Below are 23,073 nucleotides of genomic sequence, written 5' to 3' on the forward strand. Positions count from 1 at the left end.
CTAGAATAGTGAATTCCCAAAAAGTATTTTGACAACAGATGGGTCAGGTGATATGGGAAAATTGTTGCAAGTCAGGCTGACTGGTCCTGCCTCTGAATTTCTGTTTGCTATTGCTTTTGTTATCTGAAATTGACCATTGTGAGAAATTTTAAGTTATTTAATATATTGTCCATTTTCTTCTCTTTCTGTATGGTGCCTTGCAGGTGAGAGGGGGGAGTGTCTACATGATCCTGGGTTCAAATTATTATAATATTTCTATTCTTCAACACCAGCGGAGGACAGAGGAGAGGAGACTTCCTCTCCACAAACAGCACACATATGATCTGTCTAGTAAAGAAAAATAGAATCCCAGTACCCACCTGGTGATGTCCTCCATGGCAGCACTCACCCCAGTGGTGCTCCATGACCTTACCTCATCTGGCCTAGTCTGTGAAGTGAAACAGAGCCCGCAAAGGAGAAAAAGTTAAATCTGGAATGCATTTAGGCAGCATTATAGAAAGGAGCTAAGCACAGCTGAAACATAATGAGCACTCCAGAAAACCAGCCCAACAGCATTGATTAATTGCCCTCAGCCTTTTTTAAATGAGATCTTGAGAAAATCAGATCATCTCCAAATGGAGAGAAAACAACCAGCAATGAATAAAACAGCCAAGACAGTAGTAAGCTAGCTTCTAAAAACTGTTGGGATTTGAAAGAATGATACATTAACTCTGCTATTTAAGTGATTATTTTTACTGTGGCTCCCCACGGGTCTGATCCAAAGCTGACAGTCATCATCCGGAAACAAAGGCCTGTGGCTCCACTCTGAACTGGTGCTCCTTTGTGTAGTGAGCTCTGCTGTGTATGTGCCCCATAAATTACATCTGCAGTTTTCTTACTAGCAAGGATGAGAAACATTACCAAGGCTGAAGCTTTGAGGAAGAAAAAGAAAATGTTGCTTATGGCTGTTCCATCGATATAGAAAGATGCAACAGGGTAATACCTATGTCAAAAAAAATTTAGACTAAATCTCTGAGGAAAAAAAATCATTAAATAGTATGTTTCAGACTGTTAAATATTCTCCCTAGACCAGAGAGAAAAATTTCCCTAAGTATTAAGAACCAGATTAGACAAGAAATTTGCCAATATGCTGCAAACAGTAATTCCCCTCAATGGAGTAAGTGGTCTGCAGGGGTGCTTTACATGAAACTTTTGTGATGTGGTTATTTATATATAACACATCTCCCAGATGGTCCCTCAAAAGAAACACACATCTTCTCCAAGGACTGCTGTCACCTCTAATTTTGGAGGCCCTTTTCAAGAATTTGCCTTCCCTGCACACCACCTTGGAGCACAGAGGTGACAATCTGCTGCTGCCCCTTTGATGGTGCTTAGAGCAGTGAGCTCTGAGAAGCCCTGCAGTTCCCTTATTTCCATGTCCACACACAATTGACTCATTAGCTAAGGTGCCATGCTGGCACACTGAAGCCTCACAACCTTTTCCAGCACTCCTAGCCCATCTCAAGCCAGCTTTGGCACCCAAGCAGCACATTCCCCATTGCTGATGCACCGGTAGAGGGTGGAATAGTTATTTTTCTTCATAGTAGCTCATATGGTGCTATGTTTTAGATTTGTGCTTGAAAGCAGTGTTGAGGACACCCTGACGTTTTTGTTATTGGTGAGCAGGGCTTACACACCACCAAGGCCTTTTCTGCTTCTCATGCTGCCCTGACAGTGAGGAGGCTGAGAGTACGGCAGGAGCTGGGAGGGAACACAGCCAAGACAGCTGACCCAGCTGAACAAAAGGATATTCCCTACCATACAGTGCTGTGCTCAGCATATACACCTGGGGAAAGAGGGATGAAAAAGACAATGTTTAAACATATGGTATTTTGTCTTCCTAAGTAACTATTGCATATGATGAAGACCTGCATTCCTGGAAATGGCTAAACATCATTCTTCAGGTGGGAAGTGGCAAAAGAATTTCTTGGTTTACTTTGCATTGCTTACTTGGATGCACAGCTTTTGCTTTACTTATTAAATTTGTTTATCTTAATGCATGAATCTTCTTATTTTTACCCTCTCAATTCTGTCCCCCAGTACACTGAGGGAAGTGTGAGCAAGCAACTCTGTGGGGCTGAGTTGTCTACCAGCACTAAAACCCAGTAAGTGGTTACTCTGGACTGACCCAGAAAGGATGTCATTCCACCCAATGAGCAGAGTCACCATCAGTGTCCCTAATGAACATTGCAGGAAATGAAAGAATATGGGGAAATCTGTTTTTTGGGAGAATACCAAATTTAAAATGAAAAGCAGATTATAAACTTCAAACACATGTGACAAGCTTTGTGGGAACAGGAAATCCTGGTAATGACCATCAATATCATGGGTTGAAATGTCTATGTCACACAGACACATCAGATTACAAAAGAGGCAGCACAACATAGTAACTCAGCAAGAGCCTTTTGGGGCCATTTCCATGCTTATCCAAGTATCATGAAGCCCACAGTTCCTGTAAGGAACATTAGGCACACAATTGTAGTGTTTGTCAGCCTGAAAAAGAGAAGGCTTTGGGGTGACCTAATTGCAGTACTTACAAGAAACATGGAGAGAGACTGTTTATAAGGGCATGCAGTCACAGGGCAGCAGGGAACTCTGGAAGAGAGTAGATTTAAGTTAGATATTAGGAAGAAATATCTTCACCCTTAGAACTGTGAGGCACTGGAACACATCACCCAGAGTAGTTGTGGATGCCCCATCTCTGGAAATTTTCAAAACCAGATTGGATAGGGTTCTGAAAAACCTGGTATAATGGGAGGTGTCTCTGATGATGGCAGGGTGCTTAGAACTAGAAGACCTTTGTGGTCCCTTCCAACCCATGACATTTTTTTGATTCTGTGGTATTTCCCTCTGTAGTTAAAGAGGCACCTTCAGAAGGAAAGTCATGCAATAGCAATCACCAAAGACCATTGTCACTCTCCCTTTACTTATATGTCAATTTAGTATGTTAACTGGGGCATTACAACAGATATTTCAAGTTAGATGGCCAAAAGCAGAACAGGAAGGCCAGGTAGGCTACTGTAGACATTTAAGATGATTAATTCAAAAGAAAGAACTGTCCTTAGACCACTGAAAGGTGCTAAATATCTGTCAAAGTGAAGAATCATTCATGACCATTTCATTGAGATCCTGCCATCATGGTTAAACCAGTGTCAACCCACTACTACTCTTCAAAACTGATCACTTATGGTGGATATCATATGTGCAACTCTTTTGGACTTTGGGCCCCATCAAGATAATATATGGAGGTCTCCATATGCTGACGGAGATCACAGCTTCCACTGCCTTCAGAGCAAGGAAGACTGGTTTGGTCTTCCACACCTCACCTGCAAATTGGTCATCGACATGGACTCACTGTGTCTTTCTTGTGTTGGGGGTCATGGGGTTGGACACAGTGCTACAGGTGGGATATCACAAGAGCAGAGCAGAGGGGGAGAATCACCTCCTTCAACCATGATTGTTGTTGTGAATCTTTCAATACAGCCCAGGGTGCAGTTGCCTTTGGGCTGCAGTCATGCATTGTCACTTCCTCCCACTCCATGTGCAGCTCCCACAGAGCCCTGCTTGCTCTGGTTTCAGCAGGTTTGCTAAAACATTGCTCTGTGATTTCCAGCTCGTGCTCTGCATTGCATTAGCAGACTCTACTCCAAACAACCAGCTTATTCTGCTTTCCCTCCTGGGAATCACTCCGTGGGTATATGAGGGTCTCATGGCCAGACCATTTATCACCAAAATGCAGTATCCCATAGTCATGCCAGCAGTAAGTGAAACTATGATACATAACTGTTGAAAAGACTCAGAGCTTCATCTCACTACATTGGGTGAGAATCAATTCAAAGACTGTAAGCAATCAACATGTGGCATTGTTTTAATAAATATTCAAAATGACAACCATAAGGCCCAGCCAATGCCAGGAAAGCAAATGTCCATACAAATTTTCTGTGGTAAGCACTTTCCACACTTAATATATCCCTAGAGGCTACTGTTGTCATTACTTCATGTTTCAGTTATTTTGAGTTTTTCCACTTCTATATACTTCTTCACTAAATCCCTGTGATTCACTAAAGCCCTGTGAACACATCTATCCACTGCACAACTTAAAGGGATGTCTAAGGCATAGATACACTGCACACTATCATATGGGAGCAGCACTATGGGTTCATTCCTATTAGAGCACCGGCATTTTGCAGAAGAATGCTTCTAGTTGTGTAGGCTTTGCAAAAGCATTTTCCACTCTTTTTTCTTCCAGTCATACCTGGGTAATGAATTCTTCTGGCTTTGAAATGTAACTTATTGACCACCTTTATTTTTTACCATCCGTAGCAGCAACATTAAGATTTGTAGAAAATTTGCAGCAAAAAGCCATAACATCTCAGGAAGATTTCAGCTCTCCTTCACACTTGGGAACAGCAGTGTGTAATGCACTCACACAGAGAAACAAAAGGCTAGTCAGTTATTTAAATATTGAGAATTCTGAAGTTGTTTTTCAAAAGTACATCCATTGATATCAATTGAACACAAGGAAAGATATGCTAGAAGTTTAAACATTATGTGAAACTTGAGACCTGAAGGAATATCTACAAATAACATGTCTAAGAACAAAAAATCCAATTCATCTGTAATCAAGGAACAAAAACTTATCTCAGATGGACCTGTCCACAAACTTTTTACACAGGTTTCATATGGAAATCACATATCCACTGGAAGCCACAAATAGGAGTCCTCAAAAAGGAAGATACTATGAATCAAACTTTCTATCTACTTACACAAGTATGATTCATGACTTCTCTGCTAAGTGTCTGTGAGTGCACTGGTGTGGGAGCAGCAGAAACAAGAGCAGATCAAAGCACTGCTTTTTATCCTAAATAGGCATGGTTTGAGTTTACCATGATATGGAGCAATAGCAGATGCAAATTTGTACCAAGCTTTTTTCCCAGACTCTCTTCCAGAAGAGAGAGAGTAGCTATTCTCTTAATTTCAAAACTCAGACACTAAAGTCTACAGATGCATTCTCAATGATATATTTGTGCTTAAAATATCTGATACACACACCAGATATAGAATAAGAACACATGCACAAAGAATCTTTTGTGCATGATCCATGCACAAAGAATTCTGTCACATATAGTATAAGTCCTGTAATATGACAACACTTATAGTCAGCATGGAGAAAATAATGCAGAAAGATTGTGTAAAGAACAGCAGTAATAAGGGCTATAGCAATTATAGATGTACCTTTGTCGGCCTGGGAAAAAACCCATAACTTTGTAAAATACTTAAATTTGCAAAAATCAAGGGTAGTCTCAGCAGCCTAGCTCTGAAAGTAGGGTTTTCTGTGGTATTGCAAATGCCAAATAGTTTAGAAAAGCAAAATTATTTTCTGTAGGTGTCTGAACCAGAAAAATGTTCCTCAATCTTTTTTTCGTTTGGATGATCTCCTAGTTCTACCCACACATTGTACTCTTAATCCTGCTGTGCAGTTTAGCTAAGGAGGCCACAGAGATTGCATCACATGGGGTGAACTCCAGAATATGTGGGGAAATACATGAACTTTGCCATATTGGGGATGTGGGCTTGGACTCAAAATGAAGTTAGTTATTCTTGCTGTGGTACAATTTCTTTTTTTATCCATCACAACCATTTAAAAGTAGCTCTCTAAGACTCACAGAATCTCTCTATATTTGCTATTTTAAAACAGATGCTTCTTTACACAGACTGAAGCAAGAGCTATTTATTTATCATTGCTTGACTTTCTCTCTAAAACTATCTATCTTCACAAAGGCAGAAATTCTGCCCCCAGCACTGTTTATAACTGGGTGTTCATGGTTAAGCCACGATGAAGACTTATCCTCCAGAGCAGTTTGTAAAAGATTTTTCTTTCACACCATAAACACAACAGTCTAGTCAGGTCTAAGGATTTGAATCACAGATATTTGTACAAAAAAACCACATGTTCCCCAAAAAAATGGCTTTCAGCTTTTATCTGTCATGAAGCATGCCTGCACTGCTCTCTGCAGGCCTGGGTAAGGCAAGTCCTGAAGCAAATTTTGACTCTGGACAAAGGCTGGTCAGGATCTTTCATTATTCTCCTGGCCTGGGCAGATGCAACATCTCAATTAGGCACACGTAGATCAGCATATGATGTGAAAACCCACTTCAGATCATAAAAAGATGTCATAAATTCTAGAAATGCTTAACACAAAGTAAACAGCTCAGCAGATTATGAAGAATCAATCTGGCTTGAATGCTTCAGCCTGTGAACTTGTGCTAAATCAAGCATGTACTTCTTTCTAACCTAAGCAAGCACTTAATTGACTTGGGTGTTTTTAAATAAATCTGGAGCTTGAAAAAGTTAATGCTGGACTACTCAGACAGCAACCTAGACCATGAATACCTTAGAGACCATGATCATGTCCATTTTAAACCAAAAAGGATCATGACCATGTACATCTTCAATAAGAAAAAAAACATGTGACCATGACTTGCTTAGCCTTAGACCAGCTCCAAAATGTAAAACATAAAACTGTTTTTTGGTTTTTTTTTCTGTGTCCACTGTAGCTAACATAAGGAATAGAAGACTTCAAAAATACAAGGAAATATAGTCTAGATATCACAAACATTGTTCTGACTTCAGTACTACTTAAGACCTAGAATAAGCTAGAGACTTAACTTATAAAATGCAGAACAAGTTGTGATATTACCAGACCTCAGTGAAAACAACAACAACACAACTCTATAAGCAACTAATCACACTCAGAAATGGTGTCTGTCAATATCTCATTTTAATCCAACCTCTGGGCTACCTGACACCACAAAAGTCCACATCTGGTCCCTAGCAGTCACACTGAGGCTCCTCTGGCGCGGTCACACCATGGCAATAAACACCTGAACGTTTGCAGTAGGCACCCATGCCTCCCACCCAGGGGTTACTGCTGCACAGGTCACTGGAGAAACAGGAAGAAAATAACATAAACAAACTCCATTTAATTTTATGACTCCCAGTTGATGTGTATATGTGGGGTTCAAGCTTATTCTCCTTCCAGGTGTGCTCTGTCTCCAGGATCCTACCAAGTCTTTGAAGCAAGTAGAGACCTTACCTTTTCCTTGTTTTTCCTTTCCCCCATCCCAGTCTGTTAAGTATTACCCCATGACCTTTCACTGATTGGCTTCAATTAAGGCCATGGATTTCCTCTTCCTGAACCAAAGTCAGGTTACAGTGCAAGAATAATAAAGGCATAACGAATGTGTTGCAGTCATCCATGTACAGTCCCCAGACAGCATTTGGAGTAAAATTTTACTTGGAACTCCCACATTTCAAAAGCCTCAAGACACAAATTTGCTGATTTGGAAATCTCAGTGTTTCTCTGCAGAAAAGAATTCTGGGTCTTTCTTTTTATTTTTCTTTTTTCTTCTTTTTCATTGTCTTTTTTTTTTAATAAAAAGGCAATTCTGACAGAGGGGCTATAAGGAAAAACTGGTTTTGCTTAAGCTCAAGCAAAACTGGACAAATCTAGGACATTTTGATTAATATGAAGTTTTACAGCATATACCCTGTACCTTTTTATCATAATGAAGGATTAGCTGTATTTCAGTAGTGACAAAAGGACCCAGGTGGGATCAGGGGCCTGCATTAGCTGTCGACTGCTGAAAAATAAATAAAAATCCTTGCTCCTTTACTGAAAATTATTCTTCATAAAACCTCCCCATTTCCATTCATTTATTACAAAAATATATTGTCCTGAAGTGAAAGGTTTATTTATGAGGAAGACTGTGTTTTATTCTGGGTTCTATTTAATATGAAGTGGTGGCCTTATTTTGTTGATGCTGTTGAGATATCAACGTTTTATTTCATATGAGTTTTTATTTTTCTTTCTTTTTTATTTTTATTTTGGTCACATTCCTCCTGGTAGAATGCATCTTGTACATTCAGTATTCATCCTTTATAAGAAAAATCTTTTGGACCGCGGTAATTTGTGCGGAGAAAATGCTCATACACTGAAATGCATGGCTAAAATTTGATGAGGAGATTTACCTTGTAGCTCTCAAACCAAACCCCTCTCACCTTTTAGCACCAAAAGCCAACTTTTGTGCTTCCCAGTACCACTAGAAAATGTTTGTATATAAACCTTTTATAAAAATTTTCCTCAGCAAGTCAGCAGCTGCACATAAAGGCTCTCAGTCATTCTTTATTTAAGCACCACTCTCAGTATGCCTTTAATATAAGGAACGTAGGTTTACAGCATGAAACATCACCATACAGACTTCCTGAAACACTGAAGGTTGACCCAAGCATCACATTTCAGGGCTGAGGGCTAAAGGATTTCATTCATTTTTAAAAGAACATTGCTCCATCTAACTGGAGGGCAACAGAGTTTATATGACTTTCTCAACTTGAAAAGCCTGAGACGTCACAAGCGTCAGTCTGCATCTGACAACTACTGATATAACCAAAAGCCCTCATGAAAGCAAATCAAACAAATGATGGTTATTTGGAAAAGTGATTTAACTTAATCTTGCTTCACTGTAAAAATTGGATTACATCCAAGTTGCTGGGGCTATGGTGGGTTCCACAATCACTCTTTTATGAGGCACAATCAACTTATCAAAAATGATCCTAACTAATTATTTATAATACTGGCTTTCAGATGGTGTTGGTTTTCCTTGGGTTTGAAACCCAGCCAATACCTATATTGCTTCCGTCTACCACCAGGCTTCCTCTGCAGAGGGAATTTCATACACTTGTGAATGGAGGAGACAAAGCAGCTTCTCCTGAGCTCAGGAAAGGCCAGTGTGTTTTTAGATCAGTCTGTTCCACTTTAAACATTTCATCCAAGAAAATTTAAAGTCTGTCATGAAATTTATGATGTCCTACTGGACAAATATTTTCTTTTACTTCATAAGGCACCGGCTACTGTAATATAACAAAGTGAAAATTGCTTTCCAGGGAAACATGTAGAGATTTATCAGAGATACCTCATTTAATCACATTCCACTAGGCCAGGCTCAGTCATTCATCTTTGACAAGTGGAAGGGTGTGGGTTAAATTATAATTTAAGCCATTATCAGGGCTGCTGTTAAAGACTTTTTGACAATGAAGTACCTGCATCATACCCCTAACAGGAAATTATTAAAATATTTATATGAGCTTTATGTGCACCTTGTAAGTACTAGAGCAATTGAAAAATTCAGTGACAACAAAGTGCTGAATAGGTACACCTCATTCTAGTTCTCATGGAACTTGCATAACTGGGAACTGCTGAACTTCAGCTGTAAAAATATTCTCTTTGTAACACAGTCAGTCCGATGACCCAGCAAATAACCACACAGATTAAGAAAGTCAGGGACCCTCTGTAACCTCAAGCAGCAAAGCTCTCTACATGGCAGAGGAGATCCTTGCACTGACACACCAGAGCAGCAGATGAGGGACAGTTTACACCAACTGGCCAGTCATTCCACGTGCTGGAAGGTTGCAGGATGATCAAATGCTGAGATGTCTGTGTTAGCTGAGAAAGCACTGTCAGGAAGAGCATGGGAGGGAAAGACAGGGGCCATTGCCCTTGAGTGTAAAGGTGGCAGCACTAATTGGCCATGAGGATGGGAACAGTGTTTGGGTAAGGAAGTAGTCAAGCTTGTTATTAAGTTCAAATCTTTAATAGCTCACTAATTCTTTTGAGTCTGCAGCCTGCTTTGTAATTACTTTTAAAATCTCTATGCTTCTCTGTCTATTAGAGCAAGACCAACCTGCCAGGGCCACTCTTCCCAGCACACAAACAAGATCAGCAGTTTTATCAGTTCCCTCTGTGAGACAGAATTTAAAAAGAGCAAAGCTGGTTCATTGGCTCAGAGGACAAGCATCACAGCATGACTGCTTCCTACAGTGGGAAATTCTCTCCCTTCCAAAGCCAAGCCAGCCTCATCCTTAAGGCCTGCATAAGGAGAGTGTCTGGACAGGGCACTGCCTCCAACCCTTCCTGGGCATTGCCTGGACAATGCTAGAGGCACCAGCCAAAGTTCTCCTGGGGGACTTGTGAGCAGGCAGAAAGGATGGTCCCAATGAGAGCTCAAACCCCAGCCTAGCAGAGGCACACAGGTGCACTCCTGGGCTCTGGTTTGCACCTTTGCTTCCCAGCACGAGGAACAAACCAGGGCAGTGCTCTAAGGCTGTGCAGGTCAGGAGCTCTCAGCCCGCCCAGGTGTGTCTACACCAGCACATCCAGCAGCGCTGGCACCTTTGGGGAGAGTTGAGGGGATCAGCACAGCCCTGGGCACATGTTAGAGGATCTGGAGTGCCACCTTCTGGCACCGTGTCCCTGCACATTCCCGGCACGAGCATGAATGCAGCCAGATGTGTGGGGCAGCTGGGGAACACACAAACACACACACACACAGAGCAACATGCCCACCAGGCTCCTGCCTCTGTGCCAGCCCTGTCTGGGTGCAAAGCCATCCTCTAACCCAAGGGCAGCCACCTGCCTGCATGCAGAGTGCAATGGAGAACAGCCCTCAGATGCTCCAGCACACAAAGCATGAGCCTTCCCTGACAGCTCAGGTTCACACCCTTGACATAGGTGCCAAAACAAGAAACTTTGCAATAAACTACAGACATATTCCCATAAAAGAAGTACAAACAGGACCCAAACCTCAAAACTAGGGAAAGGAGTGAACAGCCATTCAAAATATTCAGGCCTTTCCCTGAATTTCACAGAAATTTGGCAAAATTCCATCTTTTTCTAGTCACTGTAAGTGCAAGGCAATAGATGCTCTTTGCAGACAATCCACTTGTGGAAAATAATCTCTGAGGCACAGCTTAGTGCTCTGTGTGAACTCCTCAGCAACATATAACAGGAGCATTGACAGCTTCCCACAATATGTAGCCATCTCCCTAGTAACATTTCGGCCAGCTATGATCCCAGCAACCCGTGGTTATGTTTGTACTACACACAGTTCCTGAGAGAACAGGGAGAAAATGCACCACAGAGAAAGAGGAGCAATGACAAACAAAAGAGCAAATCCTTATGGACATTTCCTGAAACACTCCCTTATGTTCCCACCACTGATTTGGGGAAAAAGCCAGATGCAAAGTGGCATGTAGAGTTTCAGCTGTCTGATGTGAAAAATTTTATGCCAACACCAAGATATCTAATATAATTTTTATCTACTAGTCTAACAATTGGCTGTCTGTGTAGTGATGTGTCCTTCCCCTTTTCCCAAGCTGTGTGTGCAGAATGAATTGTAAAGCCATAGACTTTGCTTCCTGCCATATTCAGGGAGTTCAGATCTATAGCAGAACTTTCTAAGGTTCACAGGAACCTGTTACTGGAACTTTCTACCACAACTGATGGACAGAGAGGATGGCTAACACAACAGAGGACAGCTGCTGGAGATTCTGCCTTTGCTCCTGAAGGGACTCAGCTCAGCCCCCAGCTCTCCTACAAGTGTATGAAGCTGGACAAGTCACTGAGGGTGGCATTTGTCTGCCCTCTTGTAGGAGAGCCATGTATCTTCCTGCTGGCTCAAAGCTGAAATGGTGATGCCCATGGTGGGTATAAAGTGAACCCGCCCCTTCTCACCACTGGCTGCTGGGACAACCCACACAGCCAGGTCATCACTGAAGGGGATTGAAGGATGGAGCATCTCTCCTGTGAGGAAAGGCTGAGTTAGGGCTGTTCAGCCTGGAGAAGAGAAGGCTCCCAAAAGACCTTACTGCATGGTTTGTAAGTAAGACAGGGACAGACTTTTTAGCAGGACCTGTTACAATAGGACAAGAGGTAATGATTTTAAAATAAGAAGGGTCAATGTAGACTAGATATAAGGAAGAAAGAGTTTGTTTTTTGTGTTGTTTTTGGGGTGGTTTTTTTTGGTTTTTTGGGTTTTTTTTTTAATGAAGGTTGTAAAATATTGAAACAGATTTCCCAAGAAGGTGGCGAATGCCTCATCCCTGGAAATATCCAGGGTGAGGCTGGATAGGACTCTGAGCAACATTATCTGGCTAAAGACATCCCTGCTTATTAGAGGGAGATTGGACTAGATGGCTTTTAAAGGTCCCTTCCAACCCAAACTATTTTATGATTCTATGATCATTGGCAGGCCGCCCCACTTGTGGCTATCTACAAAAGGGTGAGGTGAATATCACCTTATGTATCCATTCTGCATCTATCCTGGGTGAAGAATCATCCCTTTTTTTATGTTTTCTAGCTGATTATAAACTTATTGGCAGCCAGAAGGGTCTTCAAGCACACACACACACAGAGAGGCACCCACAGAGGTGGAGTGGACATGTAGCACAGTCAGAAAGTGAATAACCATGGGCTTGCTCTTAACATTCAGGCTTTAGTCAAAGCACTTCAATGCAGCTAGTTAGCATGAGTAAACTTGCAAGTGTCATGTAAGATTCTAGGTTTGACAAAGCCAGAGCTTTGTATTTGCAGATGTTAACTTGTGGACACTAAATATCCTCCACTAATTCACAGGGACTGATAAGAACAGCCAGAGACATCTGATGAAGTCTGTGAAGTATTTTACATCTTCACTCTCTATTTATGAAAACGGGAAAACTGCTACCTCTACCTTAGCACACCATCCCCCTTCCAGGCCTCCTCTAGAAAAGGCATGATTATAAAAATACTCCAACATCAAGTTTTCATCATCATATCTTGCCATTGTGAAAAGACAGAAATCTTCACTAAAAACCTAAACCTGCCAGATGCTGATGGCTTTCACATCTCACTGACAGCAGGTCATATTTTGAGAAATGGCTAAAACTTACAGTGGTACCATGAAATACCCCCCCCCCCCCCGCCCCCCGCCGCTGCCTCTTCCCTTGCATCTTTTCAACACCTGCATCTTTATTCAGCCCCTGACAACCTTCCTCTGCTCCCAGCAGAGTAACCAATTTTCCATGGGCTGTGTCTGGCTTTAGCAGAGAGCCCTTAAAAATTTAACAGCCAGCTACTGACACTGTTTGGATGGCCCTGTCCACAAATTGAAGAGTGCTCTTTTTCGCTTGTGCAGTTGTATCAGTTGGTCTAATATCAGATGTTGCCTGTCCTTGCAGTTGAAAGAGAGCGATTCATCATAAAATAGTATTAATTTTAATAATTGGCTCCAGACTTTTACCTTAATTTTTACCCAGCAATAAACGCTCACAAGATTTCAGCAGCACATCTAATTACCAGCAATGTAAAGAACATCTTTTTCTTGGTAGATTGAGTCACTGCCCCTATGTTTTTATACTGCAAGCAACTATGCAAACACCAGCCCACCCTAGAGAAATTTGGGGAGTATTGGAAAACTCACAGCCTTTCACAGCAGTTCAGCACAATGCTATTTCACTCACTCTTTCCTGTCATTTGATACAGGGTAAATATTCTGTGTTCAGTGGCCTCCACACACACATTTCCACCTGTGTGGCAGAGCAGTGCTCTCCTGCTGGTTTATAACATAGAACATGTGGGAATACTGAAGGTCTCAAGAGGTCTGTCTTACACTTCCTGTTCTTTATTTACCTTGCTGTGTTCAGTTTGTTTTTCCATTTATATTTAGCTCAGATAAAAGCAGGGCAACCAAGCTCATATGTCTTAGTGAAATAATGGGAAGAGCTGAACACAAAAGCCATCAAAAGGCAGGATGAGGCACCTCCACCACCCAAACACAGGACAAAACTTTAAGCCAGCTTTGAACCATAATGCATACAATTAAGTGCTTTTTTCCAAGCCTGCATAAGCAGGTGAAAATCTCTCACGCATTCACTCCTCACAGGTTGAATAGGTTTGTTATTTTCAGTCCAAGTGCTGGGGAACTGCATGATTAGGAGACTGCTTTGATCACACCATGCAAAATCCTGCTCTCAGAGCTGGGCAATTACAGACTGCCCCTTGCAGAGGACTTGAGGCAAAGCTACCTGCAAGCCCCTCAAATGTTCATTCAGAGCCAGAATCAGTACTAGCTCCAGTTCAATTTGTCCAAATGAAGTATGACGGGACTATTAAAGGGCCTTTGTCTGCGTTTGCATAATCCGTGTGCTCATTATTTCACAACTCTATCCACATGTAAAGCCACGCCGCCTTCCACCATGCTCTGTCTCCTCCACACTACAAGCACTGGCCCCCAGATGGTGAACAGACTTGGAATGAAAATGCCAAAAGTTTTGAAAAGAAGCACAACAAAGCCTGGACCTATATGTTCAAAAAGCACAGCAATGGGCAGCAAAGCCCTATGCATAGTCAACTGAACACATGCACCAGGCTCACTGAGACACTTGTAAATATGACAAATATCTAAAACTCTAAAATAGGGAGAAAGAAAAAAGATCACATAAAACAAATGTACAATCTGGCTAACTCTTTAGAAAATCTCAAAAACCACTTGAATAACTGTAAAAAATGAGTGAGGGAGTAAAAGGAAAAGCATTTCTTAATTCGAAAATGCAGTTGTTAGACACACCACCTTAATGCTCCCAGGCACTGTCCACCAGACAAACAAAATGAGATGACAATGCTTGATTAACTTCCACTATTGCACCAATGAATCTTTGGAATCATATGCTCATTTTCCAAAAATAAGCACAGTGGTCTGGCAGCACTTCAAGCCTGAAATCATAAATGTAAATGTAAACACATATTTGTGTGAGGGTGATAAGTAAGAGGTACTAATTTCAGGGACCTTACACATGAGTAGCCATCAGGGCTTGGTATCATCTTGTGACATTGCAGCTCTCTCCCATGATCATAAATCACTCTGCAACAGCTCAGCCAGCCTGCCCAATGAAAGCAATGCTGGGCTGGCAGGGACACTCTGCAGGATGGGCCACAAGACCCTGGTTACCAAACTCCAGCCCAAGATTCTCCTGGGCACATGCAAGAGTGGGTGTGACCATAACAGGGATGGATCCAAGATGCCATCATACATCACAGAAACCACAAGGGCTGCTGATCAGGAGTAGGGACACCAGCCACCACAGCAATGTTTACTCTGGTGCATACCATGTTGTGATGTACTTCTACCACAACAAAAATCAAATGTGTGGTTTTACAGTGCATTTTTAAATACTGGTGACCAGCCATAATCATCTTGTGAACAACCTCTTATCTAGTTACTATTTCTTCACATAAGAGCAGGCGTTTGGAACTTTAAGAAAGTGACTTTGATAGACAAAATGGACACTAAGTGAAAAAATATCATGAGAAACTGGCAGCCAAACATGGCACAGGAAAGGGTGTGACAAACCCAGGCAGCAGTGGCTGGGAGGGTGAACTACAATGATAACACTATATAATGAATCCCAGAATCAGCAATGCACACAGCACAGTGACTTTCCTTCACCTCTCTCTGTTTTTTCAAAGGAAATTAATACCTTTCCAGAGAATGCTTATTTCCAACAAATAACCTCAGGATTTCTTCACAAGCCAGAATTAGCCACTATTTCCTGAGATTGTCTAGAATTATTGACCAAAAATAAAGTGAATAAGTTCCAAGTAAAAAGATGGTTGAGCACCACTAAGACACTAAATATCCCCAGAATACCAAGTTGTGTAGATGCAATGCTTTATGAGAAAGCACTGACAACTTAAAGAAAACTCTACCATTTGAAGAAAGAGGAACTCATAACAGCAATAATTCTACTCTGCCCCACAAGTTCCTATGATAGTTTCTATATCGATTAGGGCCTGTGCATCCAGGGGCAGATTTGTCCACTAATTTCAGCTTCTCTTTGAGCTTTTCTTTGTCAAAATGCTTTGTCAAAAGCATTCTGCTTTTGGTTATTGCCACACCCAAAGACACAATCCACCAGCAGTGACCTGGAAGGTTTATTGGTAGGATATTTAGTTTAAGGTCATTTCTGTCCCAGCTGTCACCAGAAGCAGTTTTATAGTGTTTCATGAATGAAGCAAAATGGGGCTTTTTACAAGGTGTGCGTTGGCTTTCCATCGAACCCTGACTGAAGGATCCATTTACTGGGGCGAGGGGAAAATGTGCTAAACCCTAGAGCACTGTGGTAACCTACAGACCTGGCTGTGCCTTCTGTGGAAGGCAAAGGGCAATCAACAGCTTTTTGTGGTGGGCATAGATCCCACAGCTCTCAGATTTCCCCATACTGCTGCCCTATCCCAAGACACAGCACATCAAATACGTGCACTGCCATGAGAAAGTAGGCATTTGGAAGGATTGGTCCCTTTAACTCTCCTCATTTTCTGGGGGAAGGGACAACTTGGAATGACTCTTTCAGGTCAACCACATCAGTGTTGCTGTGTCCAGCAAACCTCTACCAAGGAGCATGGCCAAGTAAGAGTCAGCAGATGAGGCGGTGAGGACCAGGAGTGCCTACTGGCAATGCACATGGCAAGACCCTTGTACACTGCTCTAGTTCTGGGCTCAGTTGTTCTAACTCCAGCAAATCCAGTTCAAGGGAAAATCCCATGCTTACAACATCATCCAGCCGCAGCCACTTTGCTGGGATTGCCCTTCACTGCTGGGTTCTATGTGTTTGCTGTGAGATGCAGTCATGATTGCAGAAGTCACCAGAGAAAAGGCTTTGTGTGCTACCAACAGAAATGATTTTCAGGAAAGCGTTGTCTCATCCACATCATACCCCACTGTGAACACTCAGCAAGGAGCAATTCTGCCCGTGCTGCAGGTCTCTGCTTGTGAACCAGGACTGGCACAGCAATTGCTCAGGGGGCTTCATGAAGTGGAGTGGAGCACAGAGCCCTGGGGATTCACTTTGAACCCCTGAGTCACGCTCCAGTTGGCTCAAGTCAATGACTCACTCCAGTGAATGCTAAAGTCATTCATGATTTCTTTTTCTTAAACAACAAAAGTAATGTTTTATGTGTCCAGAAAGGGTAATAAAACGTAATGGACACTCTTGTGAGCCTAAATCAAAACCTAGTGAAGGCAATGGAAGGAGTTCTGTGGCTTACGCACACACTTTCAATCATGCTGCCTTCAGTTTTTCTTCAAGAGATCTTTCCATTTAGCAATGAGGAAAGATTTTTTTTTATAGCACATTTGTTCACCTCTCTTTGAAGCAGTCTCATTTGCTACAGTGTTCTTTAGAGAAAGAAGCAAAGAAAGAAAAAAAGATTGATTCCTCTTTTTGTCTTAATGTAAAATGCAGTAATATCTTAACCCTGGGCTTCAAAATACTGTACTAGCATCACCAAGAGGTCTTAAGGAAAAAAATCAGATCCAAACCTGTGGGAGGTAAAGATTACCCAAGGCCTGGAAGGAAGAGAAAGAGTCTTTATTTTAATGACAAAATTATCTTCCAATCAGAAATGTTTATATATTATTAAGCATTGGACATTTTTACCTTTTTTTCCGATGTTACATTACAAAAAAAAAAATCCCACAGAATTAGAAAAAAAAAGAAACATTAAAGGCTCATGAGTACAGTCAGGTCCCACTGAGTTATCCAAGTAATTGTTATTTATTCCCATTGTTAAAGCTGTTAGTAAGCACTTGGGGGCAAAGCTTCCCTTACTGTAAATAGGAAAGTTGTGCAGCAGTCCAAGATGTCCCTGACTAACACATATTTTCCAGATATGCCTCAGCTAAGCTACTTGCATAGACAAATGTAACTTCTGAGATAACCTATACATTAAAAGAAAATCTCTTTTTGTGAACACTATTTCTAAAAGGAATGAGGTATGCAAATGTCTGAGAAAGAAAACCCCACAATATTAAGACATACATCCTTGAATTTGGAAAGGAGCTACTAAATTTGTAATTGAGCAGTACTGGATGCTACCAACACATTTCTCTGCTCAGATTCATCTTGCTGCAATCCAGGTCCTTTCAGTCAGGGCTGGAATTTCACAAATACTTCTGCAAGGGTGTGAGAAGTCACTATTTTTTAACAAATTGTAATGAGGGGGAGGTGCCTGCAGCCTGCTTCTCAGCCAGCAGGATGAAGTAAGGGATTCCCTCCCAAAATGCAACTTAGGACCACAGTCATTTACATACCTACTCCAGAATGCCTCTTACTCACAAGCTACACACAGGTTACAACTCCCTCCCTCAGCTCTGAAGGAGCATAGTGTTTATTAGCTATCCCTAACTTCATATTAACTACTCTTTAAGCTATATTCCTTATTCATCTAGGTCAAGGCAGTGTTGGGTTAACAACTTTATAATTAAAATGTAACATCATTATACATAATTAAAGTCAATCCCAGCATCTGACCCAGCCTTGAATCCATGACTTTGGCCGGTAGCCTTAAAAAGGATTATTCCCTTTTCTTTGGGAGATGTCCCTCCTTTTTTTTTTTCTTTAAAGCTGGGTTTTATCAGGGCAGCTTTCCAGTCTGCGTGGCTTCCCTTCCAGACTTTTTCAAAACAGCCCTTTAGTCCCTTGCTCTGTGGTTTCTTTCACATTTAAGACAAGCACTGTTCTAAAACCCACATGTCAGAATTTGGGATTAAAAATAGCCATTGCAGACTGGTTAGCATGAAGCAGCCATTCATGGCACACAATAGCCACAGCCACAGCCGCGCCAGCTCCCAGCACAGCCCCAGCCATGGGCACAGTGCTGGGCCACTGCCTTTCCCAGGCAGCCTCAGCCCTCCTGCCTCCTCCCTCTGACAGCCTTGCAGAGCTCCCAGAGTACGTTGGCTCTTCCAGAGCAGAGCCACAGCACTCAGAAACCTCAACGAGTCTCGTGTTCAGTAACCACAAGCAAATTTCTAGGATCAGTTCCTCAAGCCAGCATTAAACACTGGCTTGCAATGCGTATAATCTGATAATATAGTGTATTTCACAAGATCCCTGTGAAACTCTGCAATGTGCCATTACATATGAATAGTTCTGGCAAGTTTAGAGGAACATCTATAATTACTAAAAAACTGATATGCAAAAGAACAAAAGTCCTTCTTCCCAATTGCTATAAATACTAATTTGTTGTTGGAAAGCCTTTTACACACTTTAAACCCTTCCATTTTCTCACGATTGTTTCAGAGTAATGGTTTTCCTATTTACGCTTTATGCACACCCCACTTCTTTATAGTTATTCCTCTTTTATATACTTCTCAATCCCTTCCCCTGGCCAGGTCTTAACCCCTCCACCTCATTGCCTCTCCCACCTTATGCAGGCTCTTCTCCCTGCTTCAAAAGACATTAGCACTTAGTAAACCTTAGTCTCCCAACCTGACAATCTGTTGCCATGATTTACAAAGTTTAAGACAAGTATATCACTCTGTCCAACCACAATAAAATAATTTTAGAATCATTTTACACAAAAGGAACAACAAAAACTTCAGTTGGACTAAAAGGTGAAGCTGGGAACACTTCCAGACCTTCCTTTGGCAGGGCCTTACTGCTGGCTTCAGTAAGTGCAAGATCAAAACCCAGCTCCTAAGCAGGTTCCTAACCCAGCTTTCCTGTCAAAGCACAGATACTGCTAATGCTAGGTCAGGTGTGTTACAGCTGCAGAACCTCCAAGGGTGGTGCTCCTGGTCTCTGTTCCACTGCTGCTTTCCTGCTGAAGCAGTGTTTGGCTCATAACTGATGTGAGCTCCCACAAAGGCTCTGTTGGGCATCCTTCATGCTGCACCAGAGAGCAATTTGGCTCTCTCAGCCCTCTAACTCCTCCTGGAGCAGCTGTGGTCTGCTGGCTGATCACCCTGAAGCCACCACTGCATCAAATAAGCTCAGTCCATAGGTCCCAGCCTCTCCTCAAAGCCTCTGACCACCTTGGGAGCTCTGCTCTGGAACCTCCTCAGTTCACCCAAATCCCTCTTGAGCTGGGGAGCCCACAGCTCTGTGTCCAGTGCTAAACAAATGGGAACATAGGTTCCTCTTGATCTTCTGGCCATACTACCACTGAGAGAGCCAAGTGGGCAGCTTGCCTTGTTCCCTCTGTGTAATTTTGACTGGTATATTCCATGTGGTGTCCATCACAGCCCTGTGTCCTTTCTCACAGAGTGGCTTTTCAGACACTCAGGTCAACTGGGGCAGGGGATCATCGTGTGCAGAGTTTCTAGCCCTCTGATGAACTTTTTCAAACCTCACAATAATTAGCATTCTTCTTGAATCTTTTCCATTAAGCAAATCAATCCCTCCTTCTAACTTAGTGCAATCTGTGTACTTTCTAAAATTGCACTCCATTTCCCCATGCAGAGCTCAGAAAATATGACCAGCATCAGGGTCAGTGTGAATCTCCAAGTTGCTTGTGTGAAGTGCTTCATGTCTTATTAATCATGTCTATGCTTCATGCCTTATTAACCAAATGGGCTTTGACTAAGACCCAGTGAGCCTGGTGATCCATCATGTTTTTCACCCATCCAACAGTCCGTTTTCCCAGCTGGAAACAGGTAGATCCTGTTTTCCCTCTATTCCATTATCTCTGCAAATCTTCTTTCAGGCAGTGCAAAAAACAGATTTTAGTAATGTGATGCTATTCATTTTAGTCAAAATTACTAGTTCCATAAGCCCAGAATTGAAAAAAAATAGATAAGAGCATGGTGAAAATTGGTGTATTTTTCACTATATTAAGTTGCATCCACTGCGATTGTCTTGGTTTGACTAAAGCTAGGAAACATCTTTTGGATTGCACAGAGAGGAGGGAGTTGGCAACAAAGAGACTGAGAAGAGCCAATCCCCCTGCTCCACAAGCTCCACAACAACAGCTTCATATGGCTCCAAGCCATCAGGCACAAAGCACCATACACAGCCTTGCAGAAGTCAAATCTCTTGGAGGAGGTCATGGGCAGGAGGCACCCGGATCCTGTCAGAGACCCACCACTCCATTACAGAGCAAAACTGGCTTCCAGCTGGCTTCCAGGGAGAGCTGGCTTTATCTCCCTTCAGTTGAGCAATTCTCTGATTTCACTGTTGAAATCTTTGCCCCTCATTTTTAACTAATAGCTCTGTTCACTCTACTTTTACAATGGAATAATAAACTTCTGGGGGAAAAGCCAAGCATTTCAATCTCTACTGTACAAAACACAAAAATAAAATAACAGTGTGTGACTGTTCTTTAGAGGCTTTTAAATTCTCAGGAAATGAGCTCTCCATGTGCAGGTAAGTTAGGGGGTTTTGATGATGTCTTGTGAATCAGATGACACATGAGGGAAGCAAGGAAAAGGGAGAAAAATATTCTTGTAATCTGTTCTCAAACAAATTGTTCAAATGTGCTCCTGCTGAAGCCAAGTATTTTACAATTTAAATGACTGGACACAAATCTAGTTCCGGTAAGAACTGACAACATGTGAACTCCTGAGGGCTAAAACACAGTGGACAGTACCAAGAATCAGCACTGGATCTCTCCCACAGCCGCCATCCAGGTGAGAATAAATGAGTCAAGAGAATGAGACTCTGTACCTTCTTCTGCTCACACAAACAAGCTTTCAAAAATCAAATTCCAAAAAGGCAGTTAGTCCTAGAAGACATCAGTCACCAAAGCAAAAAGATCAAATTCAGAACACCTCTTTCTCTGCAATGACAAGGGACATTGAACCCACCCCATGATAGGTGGCCTTGACACACCATAGATACTAAAAGTATGAAATTAATATTCACGAATTATAAAAGAATAAAAACAAAAAAAATCCAGAAATGTATTTAAAGGTCTGGCTCCTAACCTTCCACATGAGAAAGAGAAATTTCCCAGGGTCCAGATCACTTCCTACAGGACTTGTGGACTCTGCAGGTGTCTTCACTGACCTAGGGGATCAGGGAGGGAGGAACCCTCACCCGTCTGCAGTCAGTGGCTGGGCATCCCCTGTGCTCACATGGACCAGAGCTCCCAAAGGCAGCAGCTCTGGAGGGGCCTGGGACCATCATGAGGTGTCACAATTCTGAGCCAAATACTGTGGGTCCCCAAGCACCTTCCATCCCATGCTGGGCACTCACAACATGCACAGGCATGTAAAATCATGTAAAATAATACCTGGGCCAGCAAATGGCACAACATTAACTTGTGACCTGCAGGTTGTAGCTCAGTCCAGGCTGTCTTTCTTGGTCAACATTGCATTGCACATGTCTGGACAGTAGTAGCAGCTCACAAATATGAAATATTAAAACCAAGAAAACATTTTCTGCATGATCTCTCTTCAGATAAATAACCTAAGTATAATGGAAATGCATTCAGTGATGAATCCCACAATTCTTTTTCAGGCCACCAGAAGTCACTGAGAGTTTTCTCTGGTTTAATTTCCTTTCCTCCTCCTGTAGTACATTATTACAGTCTGTTTTTCTATAAGTACTCATTCATTTAATTTTCATTCATGCCTATCTGTGAGCAAAAATATAGAGAACAGTTCATGAGAAGACACGAATACTAAAATCAGATTCAATTCCTCTGGTGTGGCTTCAGAAGTGAAAAATCAAAGCCTCCCTTTGGAAAATTTTCACGGTGAGTATTATAGTAAATGATTAAGTGATGGAGTGGTTACTTGATACCCATGGAGACAGAATCCATCTGTCAGATTACCTGTGAAAATGGTGGACTTTTTTCATATATAAATGTGTCTTCATGGGCACTGAGCTTCAAACATCCCCAAAGTGCAATAACCACGTGATTTATGGCAGCACAGAGCTGTTAGCAGAGGAGACTTTGTTGACATTTGAGATCAGCTGTACAAAGAAAAGTTCTTCTAACATGAAATTAAATTAGTGTTAAAAAAGAGATGCTAAAACTGAGAGAATGTACAATTCTTACAATCCTTCCTGATCTTCCACTGTGTGAAAGAGACTTTAAAGATTAGGACAGAAATTGTCCCGAAAGAAATAATTTGATTTGTTCTGTAAATCTGCTCACTTGATCTATAATCCCTCAGATATCTCTCAGATGAGGGACCTCCCAGAGGCAGCACTGTGCTTTTGTTTGCCCTGCTGTTTGAACTGACAGCCCAACTGAGAGTCAGTACTAAAATGGTAACAAGATCTTATTTCCACTCTAACAGAAAAGTATTCCACCATATGATAAGAATAAAATAATATAAATATCACAGGCTTGTTAAACCTTTTGTAAAAGGGCCTACTTAAAAAAAAATTAGTTTGTAATTCCCTTAAACCCTTCTGTAGTCCTGTAGTAG

At 41.8% G+C, this 23,073-nt stretch overlaps 1 long non-coding RNA gene across 2 annotated transcripts in view; it reads right to left on the minus strand.

Moving 5' to 3' along the window:
* The window catches only part of LOC135289944 (uncharacterized), a 30,910-nt gene extending 16,040 nt beyond the window's left edge, over window positions 1-14,870 (minus strand). Inside the window, exons 1-2 of one of the 2 annotated variants that reach the window (XR_010352674.1) lie at window positions 14,706-14,870; window positions 2,577-2,634 (exon numbers count right to left, since the gene is read on the minus strand). This is a non-coding gene — a long non-coding RNA (uncharacterized LOC135289944). Of the gene's footprint in view, window positions 1-2,576; window positions 2,635-14,700 lie in introns of both variants that reach the window. The other variant, XR_010352675.1, reaches the window with a different exon arrangement.
* Between the last annotated feature and the right edge of the window lie 8,203 nt (window positions 14,871-23,073).

Source organism: Passer domesticus, chromosome 1, assembly GCF_036417665.1.
Source record: "Passer domesticus isolate bPasDom1 chromosome 1, bPasDom1.hap1, whole genome shotgun sequence".
NCBI classification, from domain to species: domain Eukaryota; kingdom Metazoa; phylum Chordata; class Aves; order Passeriformes; family Passeridae; genus Passer; species Passer domesticus.